Genomic DNA, 13,959 nt, shown 5'->3' with positions numbered 1-13,959 from the left:
AGGGATTTGGGAAAGACCTTACAGAGGAGCTAGCAACTGAGCAAGACTCTGAGGGATGAACATGAGTTTTCCAGATGAAAAAGATGGAAGAATATTCTAGGTGGAAGAAATCTCACATCCAGAGACTCAGAGTTATGAAAATTCTTTTCATTGGAGATGGAGAGTGAAGTTAGGGACAGACTGTGAGGAAGTGTGCCGGAAAGACTGGAGTTCACTTTACAGGCAATAGAGAGCCAGACCAGACTTTTAAGTAAGGGTATTATAGAATCACATTCTTTTTGTTTTTTAAAAAAGAATAATTCAGAGGAGGATTTGGACAATTTGCAGAGAGGTGGGAGGTACCCAAGAGGTGGGGTAAGGACCAGGGCAGGAAGAGTGATGGGACTGAGGGAACAACTCTGAAAAGATCCATTAGCCAGAGATCACAATGTTTCAGGAACAGGAGGTGGCTGGAGGTACGTGGCTGGAGCACCCTTTGGCTGGTGGGAAGAGAGGATGAGTGATGGAGCAGCAGGAGAAAGAAAAGGCTGCTCACTGGCATGCCTGGTGCTGTGGGTTGAAGTGGCAAGTTCACATTGAAGGTAGAGTACAGCAGAGGAGTCATCAGGACCTTGAAGTATGACCCTATGCCTTTTTTATTCCTGAATCCCGCCCCAGCACAGGGCCTGGAGCCTGGGGATGAGGAAAGGGGATGCGGGGTTCCACTAAAGTCTTCTTGAATTAACCGAGAGAAGAAGGCAATAAGGCTCCAGCAGAGGGGAGGGAGGGCTGGCGCCCGCAGTAAATGGTCAAGTGAGGTGACGCCTGGTGGCTGGGAAGAAGCCTAGGGAGGCCAGGCCGCAAACCTGTGAGGAGCTTGAGAGTCAGGCTAGGGATCTTGGACATCAGCTAGCATGCAGCTCAGAGCGGGCTCCGGAGTTTGAACCTTGCAGCCCGCAGTGTGTTGGCTAAAATACTACTCATTTAGAAAATCGTAACTCTCTTTACCTTGCAAATAATTCTCCATAAATACTCTCAAATCTGAAAAATAGGCGAATGTGAACTAACCCTGTTCTCTGGGACCAGAAGATCCAACTCCCGCCGGGAACAGACAGCTAAAGCTTCCCTCTTTGGAAAGAAGAGGTGCAAAACAAAAAGACGTCAGTTTCAACCATCCCAACTGGTGAGTTTCGAAGAAATTAAATGCTTTAAAAGAAGGTGTAGCCGGGGCAGACCACAGACCTCGCACAGAAACCTAAACCCAGGAGAGTGGTATTTCAAAACCACTCATTATTTTCTGGAACATCTTTTGTAGCCAAATTCCAGATCCCAGCTATCTTCGTTCCCGGAACGCTCCCCCCGCCCCCGCCCTCCCCAGGCCCCATCCCCACCCCGATAGCCACCACCTCAAGCGCTGGCAGGATGACGTGGGTTGGTGATGGCGCGGCCGCTCAGGTGAGGGGCCACCCAGTCCCCGGAGGCGCTGGCGGCCAGAGCCCATTGGCCACAGCAGCAGCTGGGGCGGGAGGGGAAGAGGCGGGGGAGACCGGAGGGGAGGGGGAGCGCGAGGTGGGGGCGGATCGCGCAGCGGGCCCCGCGGGCGGAGGGAGAGCGGCGCACGGGGAGGGGCCGGGAGGGCGCATTGGCGGGGGCGCGCGGGCGCCGGGCCAGCCCTGCTTCGCCTGGGTCGCCGGCTGACGCGCGCCGCAGTCGGAGCCTGAGCCGCGCGGGCGCAAGGGACGGCGCACGGCTGCCGGAGGTACAGCTTCGTCGGAGACTGAAGACACCGGCGCTCGGGGCCGAGGGTGGGCGCGGCGTAAGAAAGTGAGTAGCTCCGTGCGTGGCTGACAGTGACACTCGGTCCCGCTCGCGGGCGACGGCTGTAACGGAGGAGGACGCGGGGGTCGGCCGTGTTGTCAGCGGGACACCGGAATACCAGGGTTTCCTAGAGCCGCGCCAGCTCTGCCTGCGGCAGGGCCAACCTGGTCATCAACTCCCCCCTTCTCCTCCGGAGCCGGGTGCGGGCCAGGATGAGATACAGCGGCGTCGGCGGGCCCCCCATCACCTCCCCAGACTGTGGCCAACTTGTGCATCCGTGCCCCCCACTTTCCGGGAAGCCCTGTCTGGAGGTGGCTTTGGGGGCCATTGGGCCTGGAGAAACTGCTGGAGCCGGCACTGCGGCTTTCTGGGCAGGAGAGCGGAGGGCACGGGCTGTCACGCCGCAGGGCCGGCAGGGCTGGGAGCGCAGGTGCGGAGCCGGCGCGCTCGGGCGTATGCGCGTTCCGGCCCCGGCAGACACAGCTGGGCGTGGGCTTTGTTCGGATGCGCTCACACCTGCGCGGATCGCCGGAGTTCAGGGGCGAGCCGACCTCCACTCTCCCCAGCCTGGAGAGAACTTGGGGAACCAAGGATGGGAGACAGGAGAGACACCCGAAAGCAATAGGGTGGGAGGCTTTCCGAAGGCTTTGTCGGCCCTACAGGTGCAGGTCCCCGGGGCCCCGGCGCCTCGCCTGGCCTCTCGGGGCTGGGACTTGTTGGGGCTGGCTCGCCGGGGCTTGAGGCTGACTCAGAAGAGCCCCTTCCCTGCCCAGGCTCCCACCGGTGGGATCTGGCAACAGCTTCGCTCCGGGATGTTGTGTTGAGCTGGCCGTCACCACCGGCTCGGAGCATCCATCTCCCGGCGAGCGCCATCTGTGCAGCGCACCGCCCCCGGCACTGGGCATGTCGTGCGGGTGGGCGCCGCAGCGCGCGAGTCCCCGGCCATACAGCAGCCCAGCCATTCCCTGCCCGCATCTGCCCGTGCGCAGAGGGGGAACCCGGGTGCCGCTGTGCAAGGAGTCATTTCTCCCAGAGCTGGGTACTCTGGGCAGCAAGCACCGCCGGAGGGTTCTCTCTGGACCCGGAGCGAGGGGGTTGGGAGGGGTGGAGAGGGGTCAGGTTGGTAAGCAAGACGCTCCCCTCCCCTCCCGGTCACCTCCCCTCCCGCCCGCCACCCGGACCGCAGCAGCATCTTCTGTCCCCCGCGCTCTCCGGGGGGCCGTCCCTGCGCAGTTGCCAGCGAAGGGGAGGGCGCCTAGCGCTGGCGTGCCTTTCCCACCCAGCCTCTCCTGTCGTTTTCACTCTAGCAGTTCCAGCCAGAGACTGCATCCAGGGCAGAGCAGTCAGTCCTAAGAGCAAAGTGTTCTTTTCCTTCCTGATCCCGCGTGGTTAAGGCGCAGAGGTGCAGCTCTGAGGGATGGGACCTCTCGGGACCTCTCCTTGCCCCAGGCGCTAGCGAGAAGAGATGGAGGAGAGAGTCGTGCGTCGGGAGACAGTTATGCACCAGCAGCTCCCCCTGGGGCTCTCCAGGAAGGAACACAGTAGCCACTGAATACAAACGTATGGAAGGAGGTTGGGCTACTTTGGTTCACACTGTTTTTGCTAACCGTGCCCTGTTATTAAAATATTGTAATAATAGCTTATGAGTAAATGAGACCTGCCAGAAGTACTGAAGTGGATTTAGGCAATTGGATACTTTGATCTTTACGGGTAATGAGAGTCTGAGCGCGCGTCGGAAGTGCGGGGCGCTGTGCATGTTACATGTATCTATCATCTCAATTTTCACAGCAGCCACATGTTAAAAATTAGGAGACTGGAGACAGGTCAAGTAACTTTCCCAAGGCCACATAGCTAGGAAATGAGGAAGCAAGGATTAGCTTTTTGTCCATCCAGGACTGAAAATGTGGCCTTTTGGAAGCTTGTCATCAGTTTAGGGGAAGCCTAAAATCACCCAGTGTTCAAAATCAAGGACATATTGTAAGCCCATTTAATTCTGGCCCCTGCAGACCTCCTAGTAGCAGTCAATATTGTAATTCAGTGAATTGTACTGTGAAATAGCCTTTTTTACTGCACTGTATTGCCCCTCAATTCCTTTACATGTTCCTTTATTTCTGTTAGCTTTTAAGTACTTGGCTGTTAACCCACAGAACAACCAGTTACAGTCACTGGACTGTTCTTAGTGACTATGACCCCTTGCGATTCCAGAGAGGCTGAGAGGTTCCTGGCACATCAGAATTTTTAAGAAAACTTGAAGAAAAGGCAAACGTTTCCATTTGGCATACATACATTTCGATTTCAGGTCCCCAGCCTTGAATCTTTTGACTGTGGCAGTTTTCCTCCTCAAATTGGGTGTTGATTTTGAATAAGACCCTAGTGTAGAATCTTAGGAAAGCGTTAGCTATCCTAAGTGTATGACTGGGGCACATTTATAAAGATGCTCCTTGTTGACTGAAAGAAACAAGAATTTGAAGGAAAGTGAAATCAGTTCTTCCTGGAATAGCTTTTAGGATGATTGTAATTGACTAACCAATTGGAAAAATGAATTCATTTTGCTTTCTTAATCCTACTGACTCATGGTCTTTTTTTCAATTTGCCTTTTACTTTGTTACAGGAAAGTTGCTAAACATTTCAGGCAATTCAGGAATTTCAGAGCTGTAAGGAAACACTGTTCCTTAACCTTTGGGTTTCCAAATGAATACAGTGGGACTCAGAGAGGTCACCCAGCCGATTAACATAGGGTAGTGGTGAGGTCTTTGGGCTGTAGGCCAGTCTACTTACAACGCAGCAGGGACAGTAAATGAAAAGCAAAGTCATCTTCGGAAATGGTACTTCTGGTGAGGCTGATGTGAGAATGCGTTGGGTGTGAGTGCTTCAGGAGGGTGAGAGGGTGCTAAGAATGTGTACACTTGGACTGTAGAAAATTTCCTTAAGAATCATTTCAAATAATTCTTTCATGTAGGATAGTTTTCCTTGTATGATCAGTTAAATAGAAATAGAACCTGTGGATATGATGTAGTGTATGTACAAGGGAGCTATTTAATGGCCCCCCTCATGAAGCTTTTCTGGTAAAGAGATACTTTCATTCATTCATTCATTTATTCACATTTACTGAGTGTGTGGCCTGCTGTCCTAAGCCCTGGGGATGCAGTGTTGAGTAAAGCAGAGCTCCTGCCCTCAGGGAGACTAATACTGGTTTTTATCATTTATGGCTACAGACTTACACAGATTCTTTTCCCATGTATCATAATATACAGTTGATAAACTTGCATAGACTGAATACACGGTGTAACTGTGTTCAAATCAAGCAACAGACCTTTATGAAGGTCCAAGAAAGCCCTCTTGTGGCTCCTACCGGTCATTACGTTCCCCTAAGGGTAACCTCCAAGACACCAGGCTTTTAATTCCTGATTGTCTCACCATGAGATCATAAGGTCTTTGTCTTAGTTAGCTTGGGCTGCTGTACAAAGCACATAGATTGGGCAGCTCATAAACAGACATTCATGCTCTTATAGATGTTCTAGAGTCTAGAAGTCCGAGACCAGAGTGTCAGCCTGGGTTCTGGTCAGAGCTGTTTTCCTGGCTGGCAGATGGCTCCCTGTGTGCGAATATACCCTTTCCTCAGACTGCACCTATGAAGAGTTCCCTCTCTTCCTCTCCTATAAGGCCGTGGAACCTATTGAGTTAGGACCCCACCCATATAATCTCATTTCACCTTGTGGCTTAGTCTCTTAAGTCGTGTCCAACTCTTTGCAACCCCGTGGACTGTAGCCCACCAGGCTCCTCTGTCCATGGGATTTTACAGGCAAGAATACTGGAGTAGGTTGTCATTTTCTTCTCTAGGAGAACTTCCAGACCCAGGGATTGAACTTGGGTCTCCTGTGCTGTAAGCAATCCCCTGTATCGCAGGAGGATTCTTTACCAACTGAGCCACCAAAGAAGCCCCATTTTACCTTAATGACCTCCTAAAAGTGCCCTATCTCCAAATACAGTCACATTGAGCATCAGGGCTTCAACAGATGGCTTTGGGGGCCACAGTTCAGTCCATAACGTCAATTTGCTGCCTCTGCCAGCCGCCTTTGGAGTCTCATCCTCATTTCCAAAGAACATTTCCCATCTGAGAAGCATGGTAACCCATAGCAGATTCAACTAGAATATGGAGCTCCTTGGGTATTCTTTTATAGGACATTTTGTCTGTTTGTATCCAAAGACTGCTTGAGGTCAGGCTTCAAGTACTAGTGTGTGTTTGTTAGTCGCTCAGTCATGTCAGACTCTGTGCAACCCCATGGACTGTAGCCCGCCAGGCTTCTCTGTCCATGGGGATTCTCCAGGCAAGAATACTGCAGTGGGTTGCCATTCCCTTCTCCAGGGGATCTTCCCAATTCAGGGACTGAACATGGGTCTCCTGCATTGCAGATTCTTTACTCTCTGAATCACCAGGGCTGAGATGGTTTGGAATGATTGGAATTTACAAAATACATTTAGAAGCACCTTTGCTTTTATGTTTCATGTTTCCCCCACCTCAAGGAACCCAGAACTTTCCTTCCAGGTGAGGACCTAGGAGAAGGCAGGTCTCTGCTAGCTTCCAGAGATGCTAGGGGCAAGAATCCAGTGGCACATTTTATTTAACCTTTGTCCACCCAGAAAAATGAAAAGCCCCTTTGGTTTGAAAGAGTCTTTATTGGCATCAAAGGCTAAAGTTTCTAAGAACAAGAAAATGTGCCACAAGGAACTGATGAATGTTGATTTCCCCTCTCAAAATATGAAGGAGAGGGTGGCATGGAGAAAATATGGGAATGGCTCTGCCTCCAGTTTTAGCAACGCTAACATGTTCAATGTCAGGTTGTCTTTAGATGGGGGGAGCAAATGCAAGATATTTGTAGAAAACGTGAATTTATTTGCTGTTACTTTTTTATTGTGGTGTTTATATATATTTAACATAAAATCTACTGTTTTAACCATTTTTAACTGTGGGGGCTTAGTGGCATCAGTTAGTTCACATTGCTGTGCAGCCATCTGTGCTGTGATGTGCTAAGTCACTTCATTCGTGTCCGACTCTTTGCGACCCCATGGACTGTAGCCCGCCAGGCTCCTCTGTCCATGGAATTCTCCAGGCAAGAATACTGGAGGGCTTACCATGCCTTCCTCCAGAGGATCTTCCCGACCCAGGGATCGAACCTGTGTCTCTTACGTCTCCTGCATTGGCAGGCGGGTTCTTTACCACTAGCACCATCACCCCTGTCCATCCCCAGAACTTTTCTCGTCTTCCCAAACTGAAACTCTTTGTCCATTAAAACAGTAACTCCCCGTGCCCCCCGCCAGCTCTTGTTGAATATCATTCTACTATCTGTCTTGCATTGGACACCCTGATTACCTCATGAGTGGAATCATACAGTATCTGTATTTTTCTACTGCCTTAAGTCACTTAGCATAATGTCTTCAAGGCTCATCCATGTGTCAGAATTTCCTACCTTTTTAAAAACTGAATAATATTCCATTGTATGTACATACGGTGTTTTTTAAAATACATCTGTCAATGCATTAGGCTGCTTGCATGTTTTGGCTATTGTAAATAATACTGCCTTGAACATGGGTGTATAGATCTATCTTTTTGAATCACTGCCTTCATTTCTTTTGGGTATATACCCAGAAGTAAGATTGCTCAGTCGTGTGGTAGTTCTACTTTAATGTTTTGCAGAACCACTGTTTTCCATGGCAGCTGTTTTACATTTTACATTTCCAGGAGCAGTGCATAAGAGTTCAGTATTTCTGCATCTTCACTGACACATACATTCTCTTTTGTTGATATTAGCCAGCCTCATGGGTGTAAAGAACTATAACTGTTACTTTTGAAAGGCATAAGTTAATATGACATGTATTATGAATAAGCTACTCAGTGTTTTATAACTTAATGGTTTATTGTTTACCAATAAGGAAATGTGTGGTTCCTTCCAAGTGTTAATTGAGCCTATACTTTGTGCAGAGCACGAAATGGATGCTGTGGGATTTATGTCTTAGTCCAGGAGAAACCAGCCTTGGAGACACACATTTATGTGATTTTTTAAAAAAACTGTTGAATTAGAGTATTATATGTCTATAGTTCTCTTGTCCTAAGTGATTTTGCTCTGAGGTTAGATTCCACGTTGGGCTTCCCCTGTGGCTCAGCTGGAAAAGAATCCACCTGCAATGCAGGAGACCTGGGTTCGATCCCTGGGTTGGAAAGACCCCCTGGAGAAGGGAAAGACTACCCACTCCAGTGTTCTGGCCTGGAGAATTCCATGGAGTTTCAAAGAGAGCAACTTTCCCTTAGATTCCATATTAGTATGCTTTTATTTTATTAAAAAATTTGACACCATTATTGTAACCCAGATGAAGAGCACATTTGCCTCATATCTGGAAACAGAAAGACAGTATGCTGACTGTTTAGGGATGTGCCTGAGTTGTCAATTACAAGTCTGTATTAGGCATTTCTCCCCACCACAGAATCTTCAAAGGTGACAGTAAACTCACCACCCAATTATAATTGCATAGCTGAGCTAATAAGGAAGATGTGGTGTCAGTGTCATTGACCTATTTTATTGGCCTACAAGCTTGAAATTTCAAATGAGAAAAGGTTAATTTTTAAAAGTCTTATACAGGGTTTCCCTCAAGTGACTGAAAATCTAGTGAATATAAGAAGTACCAGGCAAAAACAGAAATATAAATCAGTGGAACAAAATGGAAAGCCCAGAGATGAATCCATGCACCTATGGGCACCTTATCTTTGACAAAGGAGGCAAAAATATACAGTGGAGAAAAGACAATTTCTTGAATGAGTGGTACTGGGTAAACTGGTCAACCACCTGTAAAAGAATGAAACTAGAACACTTTCTAACACCATACACAAAAATAAACTCAAAATGGATTAAAGATCGAAATGTAAGAACAGAAACTATAAAATTCCTAGAGGAAAAACATAGGCAGAACACTCTCTGACATAAATCACAGCAAGATCCTCTATGACCCAGCTCCCAGAGTAATGGAAATAAAAGCAAAAATAAACAAATGGGACCTAATTAAACTTAAAAGATTTTGCACAATGAAGGAAACTATAAGCAAAGTGAAAAGACAGCCTTCAGAATGGGAGAAAATAATAACAAATGAAGCAACTGACAATTAATCTCAGAAATATACAGACAGCTCATGCAGCTCAATACCAGAAAAATAAACTACCCAATCAAAAAATGGGCCAAAGACCTAAATAGACATTTCTACAAAAAAGACATACAGATGGCTAACAAACACATGAAAAGATGCTCAACATTACTCGTTATCAGAGAAATGCAAATCAAAACCACAATAAGGTACCATCTCACGCCGGTCAGGATGGCTGCCATCAACAAGTCTACAAACAATAAATGCTGGAGAAGGTGTGGAGAAAAGGGAACCCTCGTACACTGTTGGTGGGTATGCGAACTAGTACAGCCACTATGGAGAACAGTGTGGAGATTCCTTAACAAATTGGAAATAGAACTGCCATATGACCCAGCAATCCCACTGCTGGGCGTACACACCAAGGAAACCAGAATTGAAAGAGACACATGTACCCTGATGTTCATTGCAGCACTGTTTACAATAGCCAGGACCTGGAAGCAACCTAGATGTCCATTGGCTGACTAATGGATAAGGAAGCTGTGATACATATACACCGTGGAATATTACTCAGCTATTAAAAAGAATGCATTTGAGTTGGTTCTAATGAGGTGGATGAAACTGGAGCCTTTTATACAGAGTGAAGTAAGTCAGAAAGAAAAATACCAATACAGTATATTAACATATATATATGGAATTTAGAAAGATGGTAACGATGACCTTATATACAAGACAGCAAAGGAGACACAGATATAAAAAACAGACTTTTGGACTCTGTGGGAGAAGGCGAGGGTGGGATGATTTGAGAGAATAACATTGAAACATGTACATTAACATCTGTGAAATAGATGACCAGTCCAAGTTCGATGCATGAAGCAGGGCACTCAAAGCTGGTGCACTGGGACAACCCAGAGGGATGGGATGGGGAGGGAGGTGGGAGCGGGTTTGGGATGGGGGGACACAGGTATACCCGTGGCTGATTCATGTCAATATATGGCAAAAACCAGTACAAAGCTATAAAATAATTAGCCTCCAATTAAAATAAATTAATTAATTTAAGAAAAGAAGTGCCAGTGATAAAGGGAATAAACCTACAAATTCTTATCTACTCCACATACTGTTCAAATGGCTTATTCTGTTTAAAAACAGGAATGACAAACAAATCTTGCCCTGTCTTAATTGTTTCCTGGTTATCTTCCATATTGTTCCCTGCTAAAGCGTTGTTTAATTCACATGAAAGTGAAAGGACACATTACTATCCAGTGAAAATGATACTTAAAACTTTCTTCTTGGGACTTCCCAGGTGGTCCAGTGATTAAGAATCCGCCTTTTAATGCAGAGGATGCAGGTTTGATCCCTAGTCTGGAAACTAAGATCCCACATACTGTGGGACAGCTAAGCCCATGTGCTTCAACTAAGACCCAATGCCGCCAAATAAATAAATGAAAATAAAAAAATAAAATAAGAATTAAAAAGATTCTTCTTATTAAATGATGATAGGAAGGGCTGGAAAGAATATTTTGAGTATACATCCATATTCATACGTGTATTTGAATTTTCTGATGTGCGTGGCATATTGGTTTAAAGTCCTCTGGAATCAAGAAAATAGATTCCCAAGGCCATCTGAGGGAATCCTGTAGGAGGTCTTCAACTGTGTAATATGCAGTGAATTTGATTTATCTTTCTCAAGTGGGCTGAGAGCATTCAAAAAATTCAGTAGATGTATTCGACGCGGACTGATCGTTTCTCCAAATTTCAACTTTAAAGCTAATTTCATGCCACTTTTCAGTGCCCCTGGCGTTTGAATGGTGTGATTTACAGCATACATTTTGGACGAACATTCCAAACTCCTGTTAAACACCCTTAACAGATTCTCTCTCAAGGGAAAGGGAAGGGGAAATGTAGTAATCTTCCATTCGTTATGCCTTTAAGGTAAAAATGGACTGTCGAAAGTGTTTCGTCCTGGAGCTTTTGGGTCTTTGAGGAGGGATGGCTGGAGCTGGTGCGCCGCTGCCTTCCAGAGCCCTGTGCGGCTTTTCAGTCCCTCACCTCAATAGGGAGCTGAAAGGACAGAAGTGAACAAAGGAGGTCTGTTTTGCCTGCCCCACTTGCTGGGCTGTTGTCTTGGCCCTTTTCAGCGAAGGAGGGGCGGGGGGAGCTGGGTCAAAGTTGAAGAACACTGAAAAGGAATTCAAGCTTCATGTTGAAGTTTGAATTATAGCTTCAGTTAGAGTGCCGAGTAGATTAGTTTGAATTGAAATTTTTGAATCTGGGGAAGCCTAAGTGACAGATGGTGCTGGAACCACATCCAGAGAGCTAGATGTTGAGTGCTGAAGCTAGGCACTCGGTAAACATCTAGTTAACTGACAAAAGTTTTCAAACTGTAGGAAGTTCAGCTCGATGTTGTGCACCCCATTAACACGCTGGGCCGCGTGAATTAGGGGAGGCCCCTGCGTCTGGCATACACTCAGATGCACTGGTCCTCCACTAATTGCATTGCAAATACTCTGGCTGTCCTGCCCCTTCCCCGCTAGGCTCCAGTGAAATAAACACAGAAATGCCCAATCAGCGTCCCTTGTAAAATCTCATTACAGTGTTTTGGTATTGATTGTTGTGGTATATGACAAGATAAATCGGGCCTAAATATTGACTATTCAGTGCTGTTTCCTATATGAGTGTATTTATGCAGAGTGATTTCAGCTTTCTGCTTCTTGTAGGAGTCCATCACCATTATAGGTTCTATTGAAGTTTTTAACACAGTACGTGGTTTCCTCATTCAGTTTGGTCAGGAGCATCTGATTTAGAATATTTCTGAAGGAGAAGTCAGCTGTGTATATAACTGGAATAATCATATAGCTACTGGAAAGTCAGGGTTATTGAAATAATTTGTGGGTAATTTGTGATTTTTAAAATGTTTTATTTTATATTATAGTTCATTCATAATGTGTTAGTTTCAGGTGTACAGCAAAATAATTCAATTATACATATACATGTATCTATTCTTTTCCAAATTATTTTCCCATTTAGGCTGTTACAGAGTACTGAGCACAGAGTTCCTGTGACCATTTAAATGACTTGATGATATAGTTTTGTTCTGATGGTTAGTAGCATGATAGTGAAAAGCCTTTTTATATACATTTAATACATTCAAATGAAGAGTTCTGCTGTTAGCAGAATAATGATGAAATGATGGTAATATGAACAAAACAGTAAAATAAAAATTTAGAGATAATTAATAGTGTAATATAAACAAAAGTGAATTGACTTCAGATTTGATTATATAACTTAAACCACATGTTGTATTTTACATAAATCATGATATATACTTTGTATGTCTCATATTAATAGATTTTAAGGTAACTTGCATTTTCATAGTTGGGATAGGGTTTAAAAGCTCCATGGCTCTGTATGTGTTTCTAGTAAGAGTTATCGTGGTACAAAATCATACTGGAAGGTATAATACATTAAGGGCTTATTGCTGTCCCCAAACTCTGAGGGAACTCATTAAACAGCAGGGAAGGTGGGAATTTGCGGTCAGGTTTATTTGCTTGGACTGGGATTGGAAGAGTCGAGATTAGTGAGTATGAAGAATTCAAATGGAAGGAAGGCTCAGGTGAGAATTGTGACATCCCAGAGAAGTCTCCTCTGGCAGAAGGAGCGAGAGACATTTTAGGTAATGAGGAGAGAATGAAAGAGTGATCGAAAGAGAATAACTTATTCATAAAATCTGAAAAGGAGAAAGGAGAATAAAAATGTTTGTGTCAATTGCTTGGCTAATGGAGACTAATCTCCATAGCATCCAATACCAAATATATTTATAATTTTTTAAATTTAAATATAGTTGATTTACAGTGTTGTGTTAGTTTCAGGTATGTAGCAAAACGATTCGTGTGTGTATATATATATATATATATATATATATATATATATATATTTTATATTCTTTTCCATTATAGATTATTACAAGATATCGAGTTTGATTCCCGATGCTATACATTAGGTCCTTGCTCTTTGCCTGTTTTATACATAGTGGTGTTATATGTTGATCCCAAACTCTTGATTTATCCATCCCCTCCTTTCTAAATATTTTAAAAAGATTTTATTTTGGCACTTTAGGTCACTGAAGTAACTTGACATTAGAAAATAGAAATAACTCATAGGTCACTCTGAAAAACAAAAACTGATAGTACATTATTTATTTTGGGGAAAAAAGACATTGAACAGAATTCACCAGGAGTCAAAAGGTTAGTTCTTTCAGCATAACACAGTTAAATTCTTCGTGAGATCATCTCTTCTCTCCAGCTTTTTGTTCCTCTATATACAGATGGCTCCAGCTAGAGAAAATTAAATATATGAAAATGGGAACTTGCCAAGCATATTTGGGGTGATTATTAAGGTTAAAGAAGATTTTTCACTTTGCACAAGGATGATATGATGAGTGTGTGTGTGTGAGTGTGTGTGTGTGTGTGCGTGTGTGTGCACACACTAGTCACTCAGTCCTGTCCAACTCTGTGTGACCCCATGGACTGTAGCCTGCTAGGCCCCTCTATCCAGGGGATTCTCCAGGCAAGAATACTGGAGTGCATTTGCTCCTATCAAAGTTGAATTCACAAATAGTTTTTCAAGACTATCTAAAAAGTAGATGAATAAAGAACATGATAGATACTAATACCAAGTGGAACTCAAGCAAATAAGGCTAAATAAAAATCAGTGAAGAGGTAGACAGGTGGTAGGTGAGGGGAACTGCCTTGATTGTATGAGAATATTTGATATTTGCTCTTGATAACATTGAGAGGCCCAATTCTTTCATGAAAAAGGAAAGCTGATAACAAAATTGTCATCCAGATAACCCAGGCATTTTTGGCTTTGCTCATAATAGAATTCTGTCAGCCTTACCCAGTCTTCTACGCATGGAAGCCCAGTGTTCTGTTCCATGAGGAACCTCAGCTGCATTTCTCATGCATGGTAATGTGTATGCACAAGTCCCCATGTTTGATGAATGAACGAATGTATGAATAAATAACTGAATCCATG

At 44.9% G+C, this 13,959-nt stretch overlaps 1 protein-coding gene across 19 annotated transcripts in view; it reads left to right on the top strand.

Annotated features, from left to right (window-relative positions):
* Positions 1-1,543: 1,543 nt before the first annotated feature.
* NRCAM (neuronal cell adhesion molecule) overlaps positions 1,544-13,959 on the top strand; it is a 320,549-nt gene continuing 308,133 nt past the window's right edge. For 13 of the 19 annotated variants that reach the window (XM_059885653.1, XM_010804215.4, XM_059885647.1 and 10 more), the window contains exon 1: positions 1,548-1,803. The gene's annotated coding sequence lies outside the window, so the exon portion shown is untranslated. Of the gene's footprint in view, positions 1,804-13,959 lie in introns of all 19 variants that reach the window. The other 6 variants (XM_005205429.5, XM_059885649.1, XM_024990759.2 and 3 more) reach the window with 3 other exon arrangements.

Source organism: Bos taurus, chromosome 4 (assembly GCF_002263795.3).
Source record: "Bos taurus isolate L1 Dominette 01449 registration number 42190680 breed Hereford chromosome 4, ARS-UCD2.0, whole genome shotgun sequence".
Classification (NCBI taxonomy): domain Eukaryota; kingdom Metazoa; phylum Chordata; class Mammalia; order Artiodactyla; family Bovidae; genus Bos; species Bos taurus.
This window is presented reverse-complemented; position numbering and strand designations above follow the sequence as displayed.